This window comes from Carassius carassius, chromosome 8 (assembly GCF_963082965.1).
Source record: "Carassius carassius chromosome 8, fCarCar2.1, whole genome shotgun sequence".
NCBI lineage: Eukaryota > Metazoa > Chordata > Actinopteri > Cypriniformes > Cyprinidae > Carassius > Carassius carassius.
In genome coordinates this window covers 33,187,419-33,212,429 of record NC_081762.1, presented here as the reverse complement: position 1 = coordinate 33,212,429, position 25,011 = coordinate 33,187,419, and the positions used below count along the sequence as shown (strand labels likewise).

Below are 25,011 nucleotides of genomic sequence, written 5' to 3'. Positions count from 1 at the left end.
GTCCCTAGTGAGAGGATTTTTTCAAAGGCTGGAGAAATTATCTGTAAAAAAAGAAGTAGGCTAAGTCCTTCCACAGCAGATAAATTAATATTTTTGAATAAAAATCTCTAAAAAAGTGAGACATTGTGGCTTGATTTCTTTTATTAATATTCATTTTTCATGACCAAAATAACATTATGCACAGTGAGGAGCCTATAGGTTACAAGCTTCACATATTAGAACATTATAATAATAAAAAAACAACACATTTTTTTAATGGCTCGTCAAGGTTGTTTCAGATCAACACCTGCAAGTGACCACTAGGTGTCACCGTTGAGACGGGTGTCGGATTGATTCGAAGCCTCGAAACAATATGGCACATTTGGTTCAACTGTTTCATTGGTTCACGAGGCCTCGATTTTGCCATCACTACCCCTGCCCTGAACATTTTGTATGTCTCCCTTATTAGACACACCCAAATCAGGTCTTGCAGTCTCTACTAATGAGCTGATGATTTGAAACAGGTGTGTTAGATGAGGGGAAATGCGAATTGTGCAGGACAGGATTGAAAACCACTGATCTAGGGATGTGTTAGTAAAAGGGCAGGAGCCAACTTGGAGAATGCAGGCATCGATCCCGCTACCTCTCGCATGCTAAGCGAGCGCTCTACCATTTGAGCTAATTCCCCTGGCCTTTCAAGAATGACGAGCATAGCTGGGAATGACGGGTTTGATGCAAAGAGGCTGTCCCTCCTCTGGGCTTGCTCCTTTGCACTGGCCGAGATTATGTTGTCAAATTAACAAAGAGATTAAGCTTTTGTGTTTAAGGACCTTCTCGGTCTTGTTACGCCAGTATGCATGTGTATGGATTCTTGTATTATGTAGGCTACCTTGGAACACTCGGATCATGCAGACAACTTCTCACCTCTTTTGCTCACACTGACTTAAAGTCTAAGGAAGCAGTTCTCAATTCTAGTCCTCGCTCCCCCCAGGTCTGCATGTTTTGCATGTCTCTCTTTGTTAGCACACCTTATTCGGATAATCAGCTCATTAGAAGTGAGCTACTAGTGATTGACATGGTCCCTACACAGTGTTCATTGCTCCCCACTCCCTGAGCAGGGGAAATCCGTCAAAGTATACTTCACTTTGGAACATTGGTTCACGGATTTGTGCTGCGCAACTTCTTCACACATGGAGAAGTGTGACATCATTTACCTCTGTATACCTCGATACACCACTGTATTACTCACTTTGAATTGAACGTATAAATACGCTTCGAACTTGAATCATGAAGGGATGTCATGTGATGTCCAGTTCTCAGGGCACTTACATTCGAATGGAACAAATGTCTGAAGCTATACGAGAAACTTACAAAATGTGAAGAGCAGGGGGCGCGAGGACTGGAATTGAGACCCGCTGGTCTAAGTGACATCTGACCGTTTCAGCTGTCCTCCATAACATCCCTCTACATGTTAGATACAGCCCCATTTTTAGTTCAATTAAGAGGCCAACTTGCATTCGTTAGCCTTTCACACTGTCTCGAGGACTTTGATTGCTTCCACGTTAGTTCATGTTCCTTCTTTTGTTGATGCTGGTATTGCTCTTTTTTCTTGGCTTTGGGCAAGAAGGCTCGTTGGTCTAGGGGTATGATTCTCGCTTTGGGTGCGAGAGGTCCTGGGTTCAAATCCCGGACGAGCTCTTGTTCAGGTTGAAACGTGAAGCCAACTTGCATTCGTTAGCCTTTCACACTGTCTCGAGGACTTTGATTGCTTCCACGTTAGTTCATGTTCCTTCTTTTGTTCATTCAAAATATATAGATGTCTTCATCATTTAATGCTCTCTTAGCTTTTATTTAAACCAGTGTTTTTGATAATATCAGCAGGTCTCATCTCAGCCAGAAGATCTCCCCCTTCTGTGGCCACAGACAATGCCACAGCAAGACCAGAAGTGGGTGTCGGAAGCACTTTTTAGGGTTGGTGCAAAGGGAAAGCTGGAGCTGCGTGAAAACCTACAGTTGTGGTATCACCCCCCTCCACCAGCCCTGTTGTACCACCAAGCTCCAACACCTGATTTTTTTCACAGCGTCTCTTGCTCTGGATGCCATATAAGCTGTGGAAGGTGCGGCTCCAGTGTACTAACCCTGCCTGTGCCACGCAACAGCTGTGTGGTGGTGGACTGCACAGGAGGGTACGACAGGTGTTAGACATTGACAGATACTGCAACCTGGTGACAGAGACCCTGATCTGCACCAGGTGTAGAACCAGCTACCTGTCCTGGAGTCATGCTGTGCTGCAGCAGTTGGACCTGGCCCATCGATCTGAATTCAGGGTCATCCTCACACGCAAGTAATTATTTTGCAGTCATTTTCACTTATGTGCTACCTTTTTTGATAAATATTTCCTACAATAATTAGATACCTTACAATAAGATACTTAAATGAATACTTTTTTCCAAGGTATGCCTGTGACATTCGGGTTCTTCGCTTGCTGCGTGAGAGGGGCATGGGGAATGGCCCAGTGAGGATCATTGGCCAGCCGAGAGAGAACCACAGTGAGGAGTGGTTGAAACGTGCGCTTCGGTACACATCAGAGTGTGTGGCCTTTTTTGATAATCGTGGCCTGCATCCGGTGCACTTCCAGGAGCCACCACCACTTGCTTCAGTACCCAGCTACAAATGGCTCCTCACTGTATACAGTCAGGACATTCTCAACAGGCTCGATCACATAAAGGCCAGCATAACATCCACGTATGGATCAATTTTAAAAATGGATTCAACTAAGAAGGTCAGATAAGCTGCTTACTTGACTGTACCCTTATCTATAATGTATTTTTAGACCGAGAGAGCTTTATTTTTTTTTAGTGTAACTGATTTGGATGCCTGTTGTATTATTTGCTATGCTTATTGTTTCTTTCAGATCACCAAGAAGTTGAGCGGGCCTGCGAAAGGCACAGCACAGTGGCTTACCTCAGTGGGCAATGAAATAGGTCAGGTGCTGATGAGTGTCCTGACTGCGAATGAAGGGGCTGGGTTAGAACACATGGCTGCAGGGCTCATGGAGCGATACCGGAGTGCTGGTGTTGATCCTCCCACTGTCATTTATGTGGACTGTGATTGTTGCAAGACAGTGGGAGAGACTAAATTGAAGAGGCGGTTCAGCGGCTGGCCCGATGTCATCGTCCGCCTAGACATTTGGCATTTTATGCGACGTCTGGCAGTAGGGTGCACCACTGATGCCCACCAGTGGTACCCTACTTTTATGGCTAGGCTGTCATCCTGTATTTTTGAGTGGGATGCAGGGGATCTCACTCTGCTGAGACGGGCCAAAAGGGAGCAACTCATCCAACAGGGCTGGCCTACACTGACGGAGGCAGAACTGGACCATCATTTAACTAAAGCTGAGCTGCTCCAGCACTGCAGGAGGAGAACACGAGGAGAAGAAACCACTATCCGCCTCCTTGATATGCTCATCAGAGAGCTCATGGGTGGCAAGGGGAATGATGCTCTTGGTGTTCCACTACTTGACAGTGTGAGAATGCAGCACATCTGGAATGTCCAGAGGCGGCACGTCACCTGTATCCAAGATCCTCCAAATGTGCCGCTCTATACTGAAACTGGAACTACAAACAAGGGTGGGGTGGTTCTAAAAACCTATCGTTGTGCCAGAGGCTCCACATCCCTGGAATCATTTCACTGCCACCTAAGCAGATTTATTCCAGGTTTGTCATGTCAGAATATACCACATTTTGCCACTAATTCATGTTTATCAAGATATTTGCAGATTAAATTTTCTGTTTTGCATTTTCTCAAAGCAATATTTGGCTTTCTATTTCTTTTTCTAGGGAACAGCGCAAACAGCCTGAACTTCCAGATTTATCTCCTGGAAGGTTTATTACGCTGGAATCAGGACCGGGCTGAAGCTGCTGTTGCAGATGAAGGTTCAACTGTTGTTGTTCTCTTGTTGAACTGACTGCTTCTATTGTTCTCATTTGTAAGTCGCTTTGGATAAAAGCGTCTGCTAAATGATTAAATGTAATGTAAATGTAATGTAACTCTGCGCTCTTACACAGGGGAGCTGGTTTACTCTGTCAATGAGAACTACAATAAGTTGTATGGCAGGAAATTGGTCCCAAGCTTCACTCGACCTGCAGTATACACAGGTAAAAATATTTTGATAAATGCAGCTCATGATGTAGCATGTTTTTGTTAAAATTACAATTGCTTTTGGACAGTAATAATGTAATTTTGACATATCAGAGAAAAATTATACTACCAGAATATTTGTACATTATTCTGTGTTCTAGGTTTCAGGGGAGAAAATAAAATACATAGTAGAATATAGAGTAATCCTGTCTTTTTATGATACCCTCTGAATTAGATATATATTGTTCATACAGAAGTGGACAACAAAATATTTACTGCATTTCTGAATAAACCTTTCTGCATAATTTCCATTAAAAACGTTTTCTGTTACAAATATTTCCTCAGGAGAGCTCATTGGAGTACAGTACTTGTTGAGGCAGAATAGTCAGCCCCTGGAGGACATGTGCCCTACCTCTGAGAAGACCTCTCATTTGCTGGAGGAGATAGATGTGGAGGAGCAAGTGGAAAGGGATGAGGGTTTCATTGATTTCTTTGGAGAGGAAGCCACAGTGGCAAATCTTGTGGCATCAGATGACTTAGTCCTTTCAGGTCCACCAGTTCTACCAGCTGCACCAGTTCCCAGTGTCCAGGCTCCTTCAGCTGCACCAGTGCCCAATGTAGCTGCACCTGTGCCCAGTGTCCAGACTCCACCAGTGCCCAGTGTCCAGGCTCCTTCAGCTGCACCAGTGCCCAGTGTCCAGACTCCACCATGGCCCAGTGTCCAGGCTCCTTCAGCTGCACCAGTGCCCAGTGTCCAGGCTCCTTCAGCTGCACCAGTGCCAAGTGTAGCTGCACCAGTGCCCAGTGTCCAGGCTCCACCATGGCCCAGTGTCCAGGCTCCTTCAGCTGCACAAGTGCCCAGTGTAGCGGCACCAGTGCCCATTGTCCAGGCTCCTTCAGCTGCACCAGTGCCCAGTGTAGCTGCACCAGTGCCCAGTGTCCAGGCTCCTTCAGCTGCACCAGTGCCCAGTGTCCAGGCTCCACCACTGCCCAGAGTGCGGGCTCCTTCAGCTGCACCAGTGCCCAGTGTAGCTGCACCAGTGCCCAGTGTCCAGACTCCACCAGTGCCCAGTGTCCAGGCTCCTTCAGCTGCACCAGTGCCCAGTGTCCAGACTCCACCAGTGCCCAGTGTCCAGGCTCCTTCAGCTGCACCAGTGCCCAGTGTAGCTGCACCAGTGGCCAGTGTCCAGGCTCCACCACTGCCCAGAGTACGGGCTCCTTCAGCTGCACCAGTGCCCGGTGTAGCTGCACCAGTGTCCAGTGTCCAGGCTCCTTCAGCTGCACCAGAGCCCAGTGTAGCTGCACCAGTGCCCAGTGTCCAGGCTCCTTCAGCTGCACCAGTGCCCAGTGTAGCTGCACCAGTGCCCAGTGTCCTGGCTCCACCACTGCTCAGAGTCCGGGCTCCTTCAGCTGCACCAGTGCCCAGTGTCCAGGCTCCACCACTGCTCAGAGTCCGGGCTTCTTCAGCTGCACCAGTGTCCAGGCTCCACCACTGCTCAGAGTCCGGGCTCCTTCTGCTGCACCAGTGCCCAGTGTCCTGGCTCCACCACTGCTCAGAGTCCGGGCTCCTTCAGCTGCACCAGTGCCCAGTGTCCAGACTCCACCACTGCTCAGTGTCCAGGCTCCTTTAGATACACCCTCAGCAATGGTAAAATGTCCTTTTCTATACGAATTGTGACTCATTTAGTTATTTGCCATTAAGCAGTAAACTTACTTAACAGCATGTAAATACCTAACCAACAGTTATATATTTCCAGGCTGTTGACGAGCACTGCATTCCTGGAATGGACCGGGTGGATGCGTTGGTGGAGTGTCTGGTGGAGCTGCGCACACAGACAAGCCTCACACTTACCAACCAACAAGTTGCGACCATTGTGGGTTTTTGGCAGAACCTGGACAAATTTGATAAAGACAGGGTAGTGTATGCTGCTCGTCATCAAGACAGGCTACTTACAGGACGTTTTAGGTCCCCGAAAAAGAAAGCTGTCTTCACTCCTGGTGTCGAAAGCACAAAAAGGTGTGTTTTGGGTTCTAGCGGCTCTCCAGCACAGTGGCCTAATTGCTGTTGCCTTGTTGAAATGATTTTCATAAGGTTATGTAACATCCACCGAAGCCCCAAGAAACAGTGGAGAGAATCTCAGTCTAGATGGGATCTCATTCTTCGTGATTACAGAAGAATTCGGCAGCTAATCTTGAGCAATGGAACGGTGATGAGTGACACAACCCTTCAGCTAGTTGAGGTAAATCATTGGACTCTTACGACGTGACACAATTACCGTTTAAAAGGTCAGGAGGTCTCATTGCTGTTGCAAGGGCTGGACCTTCCAGAGGCACGTCCAGTGGCTTTGGATGCTTTGCCTCCAGCACGAGTACAGCCTGTTGTGCCTCCACAATATAGCCACCAGTTGCATACCTACCAGATGCCACCAGACACAGCTGGACAGGCAAAGACCAAGTTTAGAAAGATTGGGCCCTCAGCTACCTGTACATCTGCCACAGCAACTTCAATCTGGCCATCAGCCGTACACCCTCAGCGTTCAGCCACGTCCACCCAGTTAAGGCCAATTTGTCCCAGGCCGACAGCACCACACCCATTGGTTCCTGACACACCCACTGCCCCTGTTGTGTCTCAGATGTTTCTGGTGCCCTGCCTATTTTGCAACCAGTTTGCGCAGGACAATGTCTGAAATACTTTTCGGCAGCTTTTAGTCCAAAAAAATTAACTAACGTAGAGAGTGTGGCCGCATTGCATCGATGCTCAGTCTGTCTATTTAGGGCAGTGGTTTTCAAACCTGTCCTGGAGGCACCCCTGCCCTGCACATTTTTATTGTCTCCCTTATTAGACACACCCAAATCAGGTCTTGCAGTCTCTACTAATGAGCTGATGATTTGAAACCGGCTAGAGAAGGCAGCTCGAGGGGGGTGGAAGTCGGAAGAAAAATTTTAGAATGAGGCCTAGAGAAAACACTTGTACTGTACTCAGGGCACTAAGGGGAATCCATTTTTGTAAATTTTATGCCATAATACTGTAGAAATATGCATAGAAAACATGTTGGATTTTGGTTAATTTCACCACATGAGGTGAATGTTAACCAAAATGTCACACATTTTGCCAAGCTGTAACTCCGCCAAAACGGGGGCCAAACTGCACCAAAATCGGGACAAAGTCAGACCAGTGGGCCTTCTATCCGACGACACAGGCCCATGTCCCTATGACCCCGGGGGTCCGAGTTACGGCCCCCCAAAATGTGGAATTATATCCGTTATAACTAAGGAACCGGACCACCCAGGAACTCGAGGGTGGTCGCATACGGTCGGCCCCTCGACCCTCTAGGGATCCCCCGAATTTCAGCCCCGGGGTCCACCGCTTCGCGGAGATATTAGCAAAATAATAGTACCATCCACCCCCCTCGCACCTACTCATCCATGCCGGCCAGGGTGCACCCTCCCCGGCTAGAGAAGGTAGCTCGAGGGGGGTGGAAGTCGGAAGAAAATTTTTATGATGAGGCCTAGAGAAAACACTTGTACTGTACAAAGGGCATTCAGAGGAATCCATTTTTGCAAGTTTTATCCCAAAATACTGAAGAATTTGCATAAAAACGAGCGTAGAATTTTGGCACACTTGTGCACCACATGTGGTGCGTGTCTCACTGTTCATTAAATAGCAACTGTATTTAACTTTATTTATTTCAAATGTGTGCCATATTATTAAAGAAAACACCTCTACTGTACGCAGGGCACTCAGAGGAATCAATTTTTGTAAATTTTATCCCATTATACTGAAGAAATATGCATAGAAAAAATGTTGGATTTTGGTTAATTTAACCACGTGGTGAATGTTAAACAAAATGTCACACGTTTTGCCAAGCTGTAACTCCGCCAAAACGGGGCCAAGCTGCACCGAAATCGGGACAAAGTCAGACCAGGGGGCCCTCTATGCGACGACACCAGCCCCAAGTCCCTATGACCCCGGGGGTCCAAGTCACGGCCCCCCAAAATTTGGAATTTGAACCGTTATAACTCAGGAACCGGACCACCCAGGAACTCGTGGTTGGTCGCATACGGTAGGCCCCTCGCCCTCTAGGGATCCCCCGAATATCCCATAATAATGTAAAAATATTCATAGAAAAAATGTTGGATTTTGGTTAATTTCACCAGAAGAAGAAGGCTCATTGGTCTAGGGGTATGATTCTCGCTTTGGGTGCGAGAGGTCCCGGGTTCAAATCCCGGACGAGCCCTTGTTCAGGTTAAAACGTGAAGCTTTATTGTCTCATTGCATTCACAAACATTATCGCAGGTTTTTGCTAATCAGGCAGACACGGATGGATAAGCCAGGCTGGTTAGCTCAGCTGGTTAGAGCGTGGTGCTAATAACGCCAAGATCGCGGGTTCGATCCCTGTACTGGCCAGCTGTTTTTTATTGTCTGGGGGCTCATCTCTGCTGTGCTCTTCATCTCCGACAAAGAGTAGGGTGATCTCACTGAAATCCCTGCTTGCTAAGCAGAGGATTGTTGTAGCCGAAATAGCTCAGTTGGGAGAGCGTTAGACTGAAGATCTAAAGGTCCCTGGTTTGATCCCGGGATTCGGCAACATCTCCCACACTTTTCCCTTTTTTGAGGCGGGCCATTGACCAAAAATCACTGGGTTCCAACCTCTCTGTATAACTGCTTCCCCACAGCCAGAGAGCTATCTGTTTCCAAGTTGGCCTCCAACCAAGCAGTTTCGGTTCCATGGTGTAATGGTCAGCACTCTGGGCTTTGAATCCAGCGATCTGAGTTCGAATCTCGGTGGAGCCTGTGTGCTTTCTTGCCGCAGGAAAAGATAAAACAGCACTAGTTTGGCGATGGTGCCAGTGTTTGTGGCCCTGTGAGCAACAGCTGCACCAGTTAAGGTTCCATGGTGTAATGGTTAGCACTCTGGACTCTGAATCCAGTGATCTGAGTTTAAATCTCGGTGGGACCTATTTTGCCACCAGTTTGCGCAGGACAATGTCTGAAATACTTTTCGGCACCTTTTAGTTCAAAAAAATTAACTAACGTAGAGAGTGTGGCCGCATTGCATCGATGCTCAGTCTGTCTCTTTAGGGCAGTGGTTCTCAAACCTGTCCTGGAGGCACCCCTTCCCTGCACATTTTTATTGTCTCCCTCATTAGACACACCCAAATCAGGTCTTGCAGTCTCTACTAATGAGCTGATGATTTGAAACAGGTGTGTTAGATGAGGGGAAATGCGAAATGTGCAGGGCAGGGATGCCTCCAGGACAGGATTGAAAACCACTGATCTAGGGATGTGTGAGTAAAAGGGCAGGAGCCAACTTGGAGAATGCAGGCATCGATCCCGCTACCTCTCGCTTGCGCCCACTGCTTCCCACCGACTGAGCCAAAGTAAGCACAAAGTAAGCCCACATGAGCCAATTGCGTTTCGCCTGTGGCTTACTTTTGACCAATCGCGTTTCGCCTGTGGCTTACTTTTGACCAATCGCGTTTCGCCTGTGGCTTACTTTTGAACAATCGCGTTTCTCTTCCGTGGCTTACTTTTGATCAATCGCGTTTCTTTCCTGTGGCCTCCTTTTGACCAATCGCCATTGTTGTCATCTTTGTTAAAGGTAAGGCTATTACTTCATTCATTGAAAACTGGTCATTATTTGTTCATATACAGTGTGTATTTTTGGAAAATGAATCGTGTCAGTATAGCTAGCTAGCATGTACAGTTCATGCTTTCTTCAGTACCTGTGAACCTGTAACTTTTCACATGATAAATGATCAGATAAGTTAAATTTATCGACCGTCAGCTAATTAAGCTATGCTACTGTCAACAATGATGTGTTTATTGTCTAAGAAATCATGGTTTCTGGGCCCTATGAATGAAAATAATGATTAAACTATTTACATTTATATTTGGTATTAACACATAATAACACACACACATTTTAATTGTAAAAATCGTTACCAAATTGTTGTGGAGATATGGAAAACTGCATTTACCAAGAAATAATTGATATTTTCTAAAATAATGTAATAATAATGACTTTTTTTATAAAAAAACATTGAGAGTCTTAACTAAAAACAAACAAAAAAAGGCCAAATGTATCCATATGGGCCAAAGTATGTGGGAATAGTGCTCATTTTAATTTAGGTAGACCAGAAAGTTAAAAACACAGAAAAATGGCTGAGATTTTAAGAGGTAAAAGCACTTGGTGTAACCCTGGGGTAAGATGACAACATTTGAAGTATGATATATTTAATGTAATATTTTGTAGCCTGGTGTGTGTGTAATCATGGTTTAAGATGACAGCATTGAAAATAAAAGGAAATTTCAGACTTCATATTGACGTTACATATTTTATATGTCAGGGATTCCTGTCCTTTGTAGAAAACTCATCTTCAGGACAGTTTATGTAATGGCCATGTTTATTACCACAGTAATATAGTTTATGCGTAGATTGTTAAATTATTGTTACACACTTAACATACAGGTGTCTTTTAGATTGCAAAAGGTAGTAGACTTTTTCTGATTTTCATTTCAGAAAATGTATGCATATCCCTCTTTTCAACGGCAATCGGCAACATCAAGCCGACTCCTATTGGCACCTTCGGTGGAGGCGAGGCGCCTTGAAAATGTGGAGTCTGGAAGGGCCAAACCTAAGGAGGAGGTGCTGTCAGAGGCCAGTACTTTTGTCAGCACAAACGGTGGAGACCCCAGTGACCAGTTTTTAGTACTGGCTCACTGCAAACTTCAGTTTGGGAACTACCAGGGCCAGAGATTTAGATGGCTCCTGGAAAACTCTCTGGGGTATGCCGTGTATTTGGTGCTCAGCATTTCCAATGAGACGGCGCAGACAACACCCCTGTCAGAAAATAAACAACTGTTCCTACAGTACACTTCTCAAATTAGAGAGATGGCAGAAGAAGTGGAGAAGTATCAGAGGAAGCAGGAAATGCAGGCAGAAGCCCGGGCAACTGGAGACCAGGGCTGCTTGATGGTGGAGTTTGGTGACTTCCAGGGCCGGTCCATGAAAGATGTTTATGAGGACCAGAGCAAGGAGGCTCAAGCCCTCATCAGGTACCTCGTTAAGGCAGATGCCAGGCCCAAAACCAACATGGCCATTTTCAAGACATATGTCCTGAAAAGACGGGCTTCTGCTGTGGGCACCAGCGTACGTCAGCCTGCACCTCACGCTGCAACCTCCAGTGTTTCTGCAACCACTGCACCTCCACCTGCAGCTATCCAAACTGGTGTACAGAAGACCGCAACTGTGAAAGCGCTGTTGGCACGTGGCAAAAATTTGTCGCCTTCACAGCTGGCTAAAAAACTCACGTCACCAGTTAAAGCCTGTGAGTAGGAGTGTGAATATGGAATTTTACCTACAGCATTTCTACATATATTAATTTATCATTATGACAAACTTGTCAACTTGCCGTTTCCAGATCCATTATTGCAGTGCACTTTACCTCCTCCAGCAGCAGAACCCCCAGCCAAACCTTTGCCCCCATGCAGCTTTTCGCTACTGGTAAGTAAGCACCATCTTACATATGTTTGTCTCTGTGTATTGTTCACAATGATAGTTTTAACATTTGTGCTCCAGGCAAGTCCGTTCCCACTGCTGAAGATGACGATGAGGAGCTGGTATTTGCTGAATCACAATGTGAAGCACAGCTAAATACAGGTGTGGCATATGACACAAATGCACATATTACAAGAATGTTTTGTGAAAACACACTGAGAAGCGTTATTTCTTGGGGGAAAATAATCAACATTTTAAAATATGTTTTGTTTACAATACAGAATTATATCATATCATGCCTCAAGCGGGATGCTTTCTTTGAGTGCACTTCTTCAAAACCGTAAGGATGTTCCAAGGTGTCAGTGTATTTATTTGCGTTTCCGAACTTACCCGTTGTTAGATAATCACCAGATAACTATTTCACACCGCTTGCTCTTCTCACACACTCTTCAGCTCTCCCTGAGCAGACAGGATGGTGGAGATTCATTGTTCTAATGATTAGAGGAACAGTTTTTCCTTACTCTATCTGTGTGTATGCTTCATGTCCGTGGGCTTCGTTGCTTTACACTTAATTCATCACACCACATTTTCCTTTCTCCATTCCATCTGATCCTCATTCTCAGTGAGCTGCACTGATTCCATTCTCCTTAAATTAATATAGTGTATGCTGTGTTCTTTGCTTCCTTAACACTAGTACCACTTTCTTCACTCTCGTTCCTAAATATAACATAATAATTATGAATACTTGTCCAAAAATTGTGCTTTGCAGGCTGTTTGTCCGCTGCATTTATGGCATATTACTATCAAATGCAACAGTCATCCTTATTGTTTTTTTTTTACTATTCACTCAGAGGACTGTGCTGGTCCATCTCCATCAGTGGAAACTGCCAAGGCACCAGCTCCTTCACATCACCAGCCACCAGCTGAGCTTCCAAGTCACTGAAAGATCAACTTCCACCTTTCCAGCATGAGTGGATCCGGAACACACTATTTAAGGCCAACCCATGAACCGGCAAGTCAGAACTAGTGTCCCAGCTGAAACTTTGGTGGTATCCTCCTCAGCCCCCTTTAATAAACACTCAGCCCCCTGCCTCACCTGACCTCTTCTTCTGTCGGCCCCTTTTCTTATGGATGCTGCTGAAGATGTGGTTATTTCCTCTTGTCTGTGTTCGCCCAGACTGTGGTAAGCACAGACTAACAGCGGCAGGAATTTACAGTACCGTGCGTAAGGTCTTGGACATCGACGGGTGGTATGACCTTGCCACTGAGTATCTGGAGTGCAAACGCTGCAAAAAGAAATATCCTGCCTGGTCTGAGGACATCCTAGGACAGCTGGATATGGGCCACCGCAGTCAGTTTCCAGCTTTGCTGACATACAGGTAATTCATAATGACAATCATTCATTATTAGGTGCTTTTATATGGGTTATTTTTTACCAACTAAAGCATTTGCATGATTATACTGTTGTTTCCTTAGATACTCATGTGACAACCGGGTGCTGAGGATGATGAGGGAGAGGACACTGGGCAACAGTGTGACTCAGCTTATAGGAAGCTGATGGAACAGCACAGTGAGGCATGGACACAGCGTGTCTTGCAGTACCTGACTGTCTGCGAACCATTCACAAGGTCCTCCCTTGTGCAGCCTCCTGTGTTTGCTGATCCTCCACTTTTACCTGCCCTGCCTAAACCTAAGTGGCTGTTAGCCATGTATGCCAGGGATGTTCTGGGGCGACTGCACGAGGTCAAGGCCAAATTAACATCTGTCTTTGGCTGTGTTCTCAAGATGGATTCGACAAAAAAGGTATCAAAGCCCTGTTTATATCCAGAAATTTGCCAGATATGGATATGTGTGTGATGTGCGTACATAAAGAGCACATCTTTTATTTTTCCCAATAGGTCACAAAGAAACTTGCCGGTGCTGCTTCAGGAACAGCTGCCTGGTGCACAAATGTCGGAAATGAACACGGCCAGGTCCTTGTCTCTGTGCTGACAGCTGCCGAGGGACATGGACTGGACTCCATGGCAGCTGGTCTGATGAAACGCTACCGAGAGGCAGGAGAGGCAGCCCCAAAAGTGATGTACGTGGACAGGGACTGCTGCAGTCAGTTTGGCCAATCGCGGGTGAAGATCATGTTTTCGGAGTGGGATGAGCTTGTAGTGCGCCTCGACATCTGGCACTTCATGCGGCAATTTGCTGCAGGTGTCACGACAGAGGCTCATCCACTCTACGGGATCTTCATGGCACGTCTGTCCACGTGCATCGTTCAGTGGGATCCAGAGGATGTGGCTGCTCTTCGCTCTGCAAAAGAGAGTGACCTGGCGGCAAAGAAGACTGGCCACATCTCAGAAAAGGCGGTCAGTGCTCGGATTACCCGGAGGGAGTTGGCACTGCACTGCCGGAGGAGGACCAGGGGGGTGGAGGAGACCGCCAGATTGATTGGGTCACTGATTGATCAGTTTGACAGTGCGGATGGGAAGGACACCCTGGGAGTTCCTCTGCTGGACCACGAACGGATCCAGCAGATATGGAAGGAACAGCGCAAGCACGTCCAGTGTATACAAGACCCAGAGCACTTTCCGCTGTACATGAAGACAGGGACACTGAAGAAAGGCAGCGTGGAGCTGTGCTGCTACAGGTGTGCTCGTGGCTCTACCTCCTTGGAGTCGTTCCACCTCCACCTGAACCGTTTTATTCCAACTATTACATGCATATGGATTATTATTTTTCTGTAGAAAATATAAGCACTGTAACTGCTTCCATCACTTTAAAGTAATGCCGCATTAATAAATGTCACACTCTACATTACAATTACTTCTTAATGTCATTAGCATTGACAAAGCTGTCTTGACTAACAAGTCACTAGTAATACAGGAATAAGTGACAATCAATTTTAATTTAGTTACACAACTCTATTAAATGTAGTATACAAGTTACTTCAGAGCACCTTATGTGTAGTACATATATTGTACATATGTGACATATAAAACCCTTTTTTATATATTTTTTAATATTATTTAACTTTTAGGAACCAGTGCCAGCGATGCGCATTTTCAGGCCTATCTCCTTGAGGGCTTGATGCGTTGGAATGATGACCGAATGGAAGATGCCATAAAACGGGCGTCCTCCATTCGGACATATGGCAGTGCCATGAGAGAGGCTGTGGACCGGATTAGCCGAACAGTCTTTGGGAAGCCCTGGGATGAGCGCTATCGCCCTCCTGGAGCATATACAGGTAAGAAATTTAATTTGTTCTTTTGCAATATTCAATTAAGTTATCTATTTAGCCTCCAATGTACTTGATAAATTATTAAGAGCACTTTTTTTCTTTTTTTTATTATTTTATTATTGTAGGTGAATTGCTGGGAATCGAGTACCTTTACAGCCAGACTGGCAAAACACTGACTCCAGTGCTCCAGAACCCAGAGGAGGAAGACCGGCTGGTGGAGGAGGTTGATGATCAGGACCTGCTAGATGAGGGGTTTGAGGAAGAGAGCATGGAGGACATCACAGTTCCAGTGCTGTATGAGGATGACCCCTGCCGTGATCTCAGAAACAGCCCCTCATCTTTGCCTCTGCCTCAGTCCCCAGCATCACTGGCTGAGCCGTCCACATCATCTGGAGGAGAGGGACAGTATCTCGCCCCTGCCTCTTCAGTGCTGTCACAGCCATCTTACACTGGAAGCAGTGTCTCCGGCGAGGCTCAGGTAAGACACTCTAAGGGCTTTATTTTGTTTCAGTCTCGTTTTATTCCAAATACACTACAAGCAAGGTGTTTTTTTTTAAGCCTGCATTTATTTGATTCAAAATACAACAAAAGCAGTAATATTTTGAAATATTTTTACTATTTAAAATAACTGCTATCCATTTGAATATATTTAAAAAAGTAATTCAGTCTTGTGATTTCAATGCTGAATTTTAGCATCATTACTCAGGGCACACGATTCTTCAGAAATCATTACAATTTGCTGCTAAAAAAAAACGGGTGCCGGGTGCTATATTATTATTATTATTAGGTTAAAAATAGCTCCTAGAGATTTTTTGTTTAGGTTTCTTTGATGAATAGAAAGTTCAGTATATATTGTAACATTATAAATGTCCTTATCATCTATTTAATGCGTCCTTGCTAAATAAAAGTATTAATTTCTATAATTTAATACTAAATATATAATGATTTAAATGTTCTGACTCCACACTTTTGGATGGTATAGTGTATAATGTTAAAAAAGCTTTTTATTACAGATAAACTCTTATCTTGGATTCTTCTATTCATCAAAGAATCTTGAAAAAAATGTACACAACTGTTCTAAATATTGATGATAATAATATCAATAAAAAAAGGTTTCTAGAACAACAAATCAGGATATCTGAATGATTTCTGAAGATCATGTGACACTGAAGACTCAGGAATGATGCTGAAAATACAGCTGTGCATCACAGAAATAACTTACACTTTAAACTATATTCAAATAGAAAGCATTTTTATTTTAAATAGTAAAATTATTTCACAATATAATGGCTTTTGTTGTATTTGAATAAAATAAATGCAGGCTTGTTGAGCAGAATTCTTTAAAAAATGTAAAAAACTGGAAGTGTATATTAACACTAATCTGCATTTACTAGGGAGCAGTCATTGGACCTGATGGCATTGCTGGGTGGGACAAGGTCCAGGATCTGGCTGGTTTCCTGGTGGGTCTTCGTGAGGCTCCTTACCTCACCGACCTGCAGGTGACAGAGGCCATCCAGCTGTGGACAGCTCTCCCTGATGTTGATAAACAGCGGGTCAACTATCAGCCTCGACATCAGCCTCAGCTGACACATGGGCGCTTTAAGGCACCGAAGCGGTCCGGAGTCACACCTGGTGTGGAGAGTGTGAAACGGTGTCTGATTGGACATCCTGGGGGTCCAGCACAGTGGCCCAGCACCAGCCGCTTGGTTGAGGCCATTTGTATGAAGCTGTGTGCTTTACACAAGTCACCGACCAAGAAGGCCGGAGTTTGCACCCCCAGGTGGCCTAAAATCTTTTCAGATTACCACCACATCCGAGACCTGGTGCTTAACAGTCGAAGGCTGATGGATGAAACAATGATCCAGCTGTTTGAGCTGAACCAGAGGACACTCATTCAGTGGTAAGCAAGGCACATTATTTGGTTCAAGGGAACTGAATACTTCTGTACACACACACACACACACACACACACACACACATATATATATATATATATATATATATATATATATATATATATTTTACAAGTTTTTTTTTTTTTACAAGTGAAAACTTTCAGGTTTCAACGGCAGCAGAAGAATCAGGAAATGAGTGTCCTCGCCCAGGGACTGACTCCATCTGACCCAATTGATGTGGCTGATACGCAGCTTCCTCTGCCGAGGGAAAAATTGGATGACGTGCCATCAACATCAGGCCCAAAACATCAATTTATCCTTCCACCAAATCGAGAAGGACAGGCTCCAATTCTGCGACCGGGTCGCCGGCCCACTTCTGCCAAATAGGAGTGCCCTATCGCACCCGTCCCCACAGCAGCAGGAGTTGTGCAGCCCATTTCAGCACCTGGTCACTGTTAGGCACACTAGTCCTTAACCCAGACATGACTGTGTCGATGGTGATTCCATCTTCTGGTGCTTTGACATCCGGTCCAGGCCCAGCTCCGCCTGCTCCAGCGCTGCTGCTTCTGTGTCCCGTTACACCCAGAGGAACAGGTATAACTGCTTCCCCACAGCCAGAGAGCTATCTGTTTCCAAGTTGGCCTCCTCCCTTCCGGGACTGGAATTGAGACCCGCTGGTCTAAGTGACATCTGACCGTTTCAGCTGTCCTCCCTAACATCCCTCTACATGTTAGATACAGCCCCATTATTAGGTCAATTAAGAGGCCAACTTGCATTCGTTAGCCTTTCACACTGTCTCGAGGACTTTGATTGCTTCCACATTAGTTCATGTTCCTTCTTTTGTTGATCTAGGGGTATGATTCTCGCTTTGGGTGCGAGAGGTCCCGGGTTCAAATCCTGGACGAGCCCTTGTTCAGGTTAAAACGTTAAGCTTTATTGTCTCATTGCATTCACAAACATTATGGCAGGTTTTTTCCAATCAGGCAGACATGGAGGGCTAAGTTAGCTCAGCTGGTTAGAGCGTGGTGCTATAACGCCAAGGTCGTGGGTTCGATCCCCGTACTGGCCAGCTGTTTTTATTGTCTGGGGGCTCATCTCTGATCTGCTCTTCAGCTCCGACAAAGAGTAGGGTGATCTCACTGAAATACCTGCTTGCTAAGCAGAGGTTTGTTGTAGCCAAAATAGCTCAGTTGGGAGAGCGTTAGACTGAAGATCTAAAGGTCCCTGGTTCGATTCCGGGTTTCGGCAACATCTCCCACACTTTTCCCTTTTTTGAGGAGGGCCATTGACCAAAAATCACTGGGTTCCAACCTCTCTGTATAACTGCTTCCCCACAGCCAGAGAGCTATCTGTTTCCAAGTTGGCCTCCAACCAATCAGTTTCGGTTCCATGGTGTAATGGTCAGCACTCTGGGCTTTGAATCCAGCGATCTGAGATCGAATCTCGGTGGAGCCTGTGTGCTTTCTTGCCACTGGAAACGATAAAACAGCACTAGTTTGGCGATGGTGCCAGTGTTTGTGGCCCTGTGAGCAACAGCTGCACCAGTTAAGGTTCCATGGTGTAATGGTTAGCACTCTGGACTTTGAATCCAGTGATTTGAGTTCAAATCTCGGTGGGACCTATTTTGCAACCAGTTTGCGCAGGACAATGTCTGAAATACTTTTCGGCAGCTTTTAGTCCAAAAAAATTAACTAACGTAGAGAGTGTGGCCGCATTGCATCGATGCTCAGTCTGTCTCTTTAGGGCAGTGGTTCTCAAACTTGTCCTGGAGGCACCCCTGGCACATTTTTATTGTCTCCCTTATTAGACACACCCAAATAAGGTCTCGCGGTCTCTACTAATGAGCTGATGATTTGAAACAGGTGTGTGAGATGAGGGAAACATTCAAAATGTGAAGGGCAGGGGTGCATCCAGGACAGGTTTGAAAACCACTGTTTTAGGGAACTGTGCGTAATATGGCACTGTTTTGCAACCAATTTACACAGGACCATGTCTGAAATACTTTTTGGCAGCTGTGAGCCCGAAAAAAGCTAACGTGGGAGTGTGGCAGCATTGCGTCAACGCTCAGTCGGTCTCTTTAGGGCAATGGTTTTCAAACCTTTCTTGGAGCACACTGACTTAAAGTCTAAGGAAGCGGTTCTCAATTCTAGTCCTCGCTCCCCCCAGGTCTGCATGTTTTGCATGTCTCTCTTTGTTAGCACACCTGATTCGGATAATCAGCTCATTAGAAGTGAGCTCCTAGCGATTGACATGGTCCCTACACAGTGTTCATTGCTCCCCACTCCCTGAGCAGGGGAAATCCGTCAAAGTATACTTCACTTTGGAACATTGGTTCACGGATTTGTGCTGCGCAACTTCTTCACACATGGAGAAGTGTGACATCATTTACCTCTGTATACCTCGATACACCACTGTATTACTCACTATGAATTGAACATATACATACGCTTTGAACTTGAAACGTGCGCTTCGGTACACATCAGAGTGTGTGGCCTTTTTTGATAATCGTGGCCTGCATCCGGTGCACTTCCAGGAGCCACCACCACTTGCTTCAGTACCCAGCTACAAATGGCTCCTCACTGTATACAGTCAGGACATTCTCAACAGGCTCGATCACATAAAGGCCAGCATAACATCCACGTATGGATCAATTTTAAAAATGGATTCAACTAAGAAGGTCAGATAAGCTGCTTACTTGACTGTACCCTTATCTATAATGTATTTTTAGACCGAGAGTATATTTTTTTCAGTGTAACTGATTTGGATGCCTGTTGTATTATTTGCTATGCTTATTGTTTTTTTCAGATCACCAAGAAGTTGAGCGGGCCTGCGAAAGGCACAGCACAGTGGCTTACCTCAGTCGGCAATGAGATAGGTCAGGTGCTGATGAGTGTCCTGACTGCGAATGAAGGGGCTGGGTTAGACCACATGGCTGCAGGGCTCATGGATACCGGAGTGCTGGTGTTGATCCTCCCACTGTCATTTATGTGGACTGTGATTGTTGCAAGACAGTGGGAGAGACTAAATTGAAGAGGCGGTTCAGCGGCTGGCCCGATGTCATCGTCCGCCTAGACATTTGGCATTTTATGCGACGTCTGGCAGTAGGGTGCACCACTGATGCCCACCAGTTGTACCCTACTTTTATGGCTAGGTTGTCATCCTGTATTTTTGAGTGGGATGCAGGGGATCTCACTCTGCTGAGACGGGCCAAAAGGGAGCAACTCATCCAACAGGGCTGGCCTACACTGACGGAGGCAGAACTGGACCATCATTTAACTAAAGCTGAGCTGCTCCAGCACTGCAGGAGGAGAACACAAGGAGAAGAAACCACTATCCGCCTCCTTGATATGCTCATCAGAGAGCTCATGGGTGGCAAGGGGAATGATGCTCTTGGTGTTCCACTACTTGACAGTGTGAGAATGCAGCACATCTGGAATGTCCAGAGGCGGCACGTCACCTGTATCCAAGTTCCTCCAAATGTGCCGCTCTATACTGAAACTGGAACTACAAACAAGGGTGGGGTGGTTCTAAAAACCTATCGTTGTGCCAGAGGCTCCACATCCCTGGAATCATTTCACTGCCACCTAAGCAGATTTATTCCAGGTTTGTCATGTCAGAATATACCACATTTTGCCACTAATTCATGTTTATCAAGATATTTGCAGATTAAATTTTCTGTTTTGCATTTTTTCAAAGCAATATTTGGCTTTCTATTTCTTTTTCTAGGGAACAGCGCAAACAGCCTGAACTTCCAGATTTATCTCCTGGAAGGTTTATTACGCTGGAATCAGGACCGGGCTGAAGCTGCTGTTGCAGATGAAGGTTCAACTCTGCGCTCTTACACAGGGGAGCTGGTTTACTCTGTCAATGAGAACTACAATAAGTTGTATGGCAGGAAATTGGTCCCAAGCTTCACTTGACCTGCAGTATACACAGGTAAAAATATTTTGATAAATGCAGCTCATGATGTAGCATGTTTTTGTTAAAATTTCAATTGCTTTTGGACAGTAATAATGTAATTTTGACATATCAGAGAAAAATTATACTACCAGAATATTTGTACATTATTCTGTGTTCTAGGTTTCAGGGGAGAAAATAAAATACACAGTAGAATATAGAGTAATCCTGTCTTTTTATGATACCCTCTGAATTAGATATATATTGTTCATACAGAAGTGGACAACAAAATATTTACTGCATTTCTGAATAAACCTTTCTGCATAATTTCCATTAAAAATGTTTTCTGTTACAAATATTTCCTCAGGAGAGCTCATTGGAGTACAGTACTTGTTGAGGCAGAATAGTCAGCCCCTGGAGGACATGTGCCCTACCTCTGAGAGGACCTCTCATTTGCTGGAGGAGATAGATGTGGAGGAGCAAGTGGAAAGGGATGAGGGTTTCATTGATTTCTTTGGAGAGGAAGCCACAGTGGCAAATCTTGTGGCATCAGATGACTTAGTCCTTTCAGGTCCACCAGTTCTACCAGCTGCACCAGTTCCCAGTGTCCAGGCTCCTTCAGCTGCACCAGTGCCCAATGTAGCTGCACCTGTGCCCAGTGTCCAGACTCCACCAGTGCCCAGTGTCCAGGCTCCTTCAGCTGCACCAGTGCCCAGTGTCCAGACTCCACCAGTGCCCAGTGTCCAGGCTCCTTCAGCTGCACCAGTGCCCAGTGTAGCTGCACCAGTGCCCAGTGTCCAGGCTCCTTCAGCTGCACCAGTGCCAAGTGTAGCTGCACCAGTGCCCAGTGTCCAGGCTCCACCATGGCCCAGTGTCCAGGCTCCTTCAGCTGCACAAGTGCCCAGTGTAGCGGCACCAGTGCCCATTGTCCAGGCTCCTTCAGCTGCACCAGTGCCCAGTGTAGCTGCACCAGTGCCCAGTGTCCAGGCTCCTTCAGCTGCACCAGTGCCCAGTGTCCAGGCTCCACCACTGCCCAGAGTGCGGGCTCCTTCAGCTGCACCAGTGCCCAGTGTAGCTGCACCAGTGCCCAGTGTCCAGACTCCACCAGTGCCCAGTGTCCAGGCTCCTTCAGCTGCACCAGTGCCCAGTGTCCAGACTCTACCAGTGTCCAGGCTCCTTCAGCTGCACCTGTGCCCAGTGTAGCTGCACCAGTGGCCAGTGTCCAGGCTCCACCACTGCCCAGAGTCCGGGCTCCTTCAGCTGCACCAGTGCCCGGTGTATCTGCACCAGTGCCCAGTGTCCAGGCTCCTTCAGCTGCACCAGTGCCCAGTGTCCAGGCTCCTTCAGCTGCACCAGTGCCCAGTGTAGCTGCACCAGTGCCCAGTGTCCTGGCTCCACCACTGCTCAGAGTCCGGGCTCCTTCAGCTGCACCAGTGCCCAGTGTCCAGGCTCCACCACTGCTCAGAGTCCGGGCTTTTTCAGCTGCACCAGTGCCCAGTGTCCAGGCTCCACCACTGCTCAGAGTCCGGGCTCCTTCAGCTGCACCAGTGCCCAGTGTCCTGGCTTCACCACTGCTCAGAGTCCAGGCTCCTTCAGCTGCACCAGTGCCCAGTGTAGCTGCACCAGTGCCCAGTGTCCAGACTCCACCACTGCTCAGTGTCCAGGCTCCTTTAGATACACCCTCAGCAATGGTAAATTTTCCTTTTCTATACGAATTGTGACTCATTTAGTTATTTGCCATTAAGCAGTAAACTTACTTAACAGCATGTAAATACCTAACCAACAGTTATATATTTCCAGGCTGTTGACGAGCACTGCATTCCTGGAATGGACCGGGTGGATGCGTTGGTGGAGTGTCTGGTGGAGCTGCGCACACAGACAAGCCTCACACTTACCAACCAACAAGTTGCGACCATTGTGGGTTTTTGGCAGAACCTGGACAAATTTTATAAAGACAGGGTAGTGTATGCTGCTCGTCATCAAGACAGGCTACTTACAGGATGTTTTAGGTCCCCGAAAAAGAAAGCTGTCTTCACTCCTGGTGTCGAAAGCACAAAAAGGTGTGTTTTGGGTTCTAGCAGCTCTACAGCACAGTGGCCTAATTGCTGTTGCCTTGTTGAAATGATTTTCATAAGGTTATGTAACATCCACCGAAGCCCCAAGAAACAGCGGACAGAATATCTGTCTAGATGGGATCTCATTCTTCGTGATTACAGAAGAATTCGGCAGCTAATCTTGAGCAATGGAACGGTGATGAGTGACACAACCCTTCAGCTACTTGAGGTAAATCAGAGGACTCTTACGACGTGGCACAATAACCGTTTAAAGGGTCAGGAGGTCTCCTTGCTGTTGCAAGGGCTCGACCTTCCAGAGGCACGTCCAGTGGCTTTGGATGCTTTGCCTCCAGCACGAGTACAGCCTGTTGTGCCTCCACAATATAGCCACCAGTTGCATACCTACCAGATGCCACCAGACACAGCTGGACAGCAAAGACCAAGTTTAGAAAGATTGGGCCCTCAGCTACCTGTACATCTGCCACAGCAACTTCAATCTGGCCATCAGCCGTACACCCTCAGCGTTCAGCCACGTCCACCCAGTTAAGGCCAATTTGTCCCAGGCCGACAGCACCACACCCATTGGTTCCTGACACACCCACTGCCCCTGTTGTGTCTCAGATGTTTCTGGTGCCCTGCCTATTTTGCAACCAGTTTGTGCAGGACAATGTCTGAAATACTTTTCGGCAGCTTTTAGTCCAAAAAAATTAACTAACGTAGAGAGTGTGGCCGCATTGCATCGATGCTCAGTCTGTCTATTTAGGGCAGTGGTTTTCAAACCTGTCCTGGAGGCACCCCTGCCCTGCACAGTTTTATTGTCTCCCTTATTAGACACACCCAAATCAGGTCTTGCAGTCTCTAATGAGCTGATGATTCGAAACCGGCTAGAGAAGGCAGCTCGAGGGGGGTGGAAGTCGGAAGAAAAATTTTAGAATGAGGCCTAGAGAAAACACTTGTACTGTACTCAGGGCACTAAGGGGAATCCATTTTTGTAAATTTTATGCCATAATACTGTAGAAATATGCATAGAAAAAATGTTGGACTTTGGTTAAATTCACCACATGAGGTGAATGTTAACCAGAATGTCACACATTTTGCCAAGCTGTAACTCCGCCAAAACGGGGCCAAACTGCACCAAAATCAGGACAAAGTCAGACCAGTGGGCCCTCTATCCGACGACACAGGCCCATGTCCCTATGACCCCGGGGGTCCGAGTTACGGCCCCCCAAAATGTGGAATTATATCCGTTATAACTAAGGAACCGGACCACCCAGGAACTCGAGGGTGGTCGCTTACGGTAGGCCCCTCGACCCTCTAGGGATCCCCCGAATTTCAGCCCCGGGGTCCACCGCTTTGCGGAGATATTAGCAAAATAATAGTACCATCCACCCCCCTCGCACCTACTCATCCATGCCGGCCAGGGTGCACCCTCCCCGGCTAGAGAAGGCAGCTCGAGGGGGGTGGAATTCGGAAGAAAATTTTTATGATGAGGCCTAGAGAAAACACTTGTACTGTACAAAGGGCATTCAGAGGAATCCATTTTTGCAAGTTTTATCCCAAAATACTGAAGAATTTGCATAAAAACGAGCGTAGAATTTTGGCACACTTGTGCACCACATGTGGTGCGTGTCTCAATGTTCATTAAATAGCAACTGTATTTAACTTTATTTATTTCAAATGTGTGCCATATTATTAAAGAAAACACCTCTATTGTACGCAGGGCACTCAGAGGAATCAATTTTTGTAAATTTTATCCCATTATACTGAAGAAATATTCATAGAAAAAATGTTGGATTTTGGTTAATTTCACCACGTGGTGAATGTTAATCAAAATGTCACACATTTTGCCAAGCTGTAACTCCGCCAAAACGGGGCCAAGCTGCACAAAAATCGGGACAAAGTCAGACCAGGGGGCCCTCTATGCGACGACACCAGCCCCAAGTCCCTATGACCCCGGGGGTCCAAGTTACAGCCCCCCAAAATTTTTGAATTTGAACCGTTATAACTCAGGAACCGGACCACCCAGGAACTCGTGGTTGGTCGCATACGGTAAGCCCCTCGCCCTCTAGGGATCCCCCGAATATCCCATAATAATGTAAAAATATTCATAGAAAAAATGTTGGATTTTGGTTAATTTCACCAGAAGAAAAAGGCTCATTGGTCTAGGGGTATGATTCTCGCTTTGGGTGCGAGAGGTCCCGGGTTCAAATCCCGGACGAGCCCTTGTTCAGGTTAAAACGTGAAGCTTTATTGTCTCATTGCATTCACAAACATTATGGCAGGTTTTTCCAATCAGGCAGGACACGGATGGCTAA

The 25,011-nt window shown here is 46.3% G+C and overlaps 9 non-coding genes across 9 annotated transcripts; all 9 read left to right on the top strand.

Annotated features, from left to right (window-relative positions):
* Window positions 1-1,605: 1,605 nt before the first annotated feature.
* trnap-ugg (transfer RNA proline (anticodon UGG)) lies at window positions 1,606-1,677 on the top strand. Its single transcript has one exon. It is a non-coding gene; the product is annotated as a tRNA-Pro (tRNA).
* A 6,608-nt stretch (window positions 1,678-8,285) lies between these two features.
* trnap-ugg (transfer RNA proline (anticodon UGG)) lies at window positions 8,286-8,357 on the top strand. The gene has a single exon. It is a non-coding gene; the product is annotated as a tRNA-Pro (tRNA).
* Window positions 8,358-8,453: 96 nt separating this feature from the next.
* Window positions 8,454-8,527, top strand: trnai-aau (transfer RNA isoleucine (anticodon AAU)). The gene has a single exon. It is a non-coding gene; the product is annotated as a tRNA-Ile (tRNA).
* A 107-nt stretch (window positions 8,528-8,634) lies between these two features.
* On the top strand, window positions 8,635-8,707 carry trnaf-gaa (transfer RNA phenylalanine (anticodon GAA)). Its single transcript has one exon. It is a non-coding gene; the product is annotated as a tRNA-Phe (tRNA).
* Window positions 8,708-8,842: 135 nt separating this feature from the next.
* trnaq-uug (transfer RNA glutamine (anticodon UUG)) lies at window positions 8,843-8,914 on the top strand. The gene has a single exon. It is a non-coding gene; the product is annotated as a tRNA-Gln (tRNA).
* A 9,006-nt stretch (window positions 8,915-17,920) lies between these two features.
* trnaf-gaa (transfer RNA phenylalanine (anticodon GAA)) lies at window positions 17,921-17,993 on the top strand. The gene has a single exon. It is a non-coding gene; the product is annotated as a tRNA-Phe (tRNA).
* A 135-nt stretch (window positions 17,994-18,128) lies between these two features.
* On the top strand, window positions 18,129-18,200 carry trnaq-uug (transfer RNA glutamine (anticodon UUG)). The gene has a single exon. It is a non-coding gene; the product is annotated as a tRNA-Gln (tRNA).
* Window positions 18,201-18,294: 94 nt separating this feature from the next.
* Window positions 18,295-18,366, top strand: trnaq-uug (transfer RNA glutamine (anticodon UUG)). Its single transcript has one exon. It is a non-coding gene; the product is annotated as a tRNA-Gln (tRNA).
* Window positions 18,367-24,847: 6,481 nt separating this feature from the next.
* On the top strand, window positions 24,848-24,919 carry trnap-ugg (transfer RNA proline (anticodon UGG)). The gene has a single exon. It is a non-coding gene; the product is annotated as a tRNA-Pro (tRNA).
* Window positions 24,920-25,011: the final 92 nt, after the last annotated feature.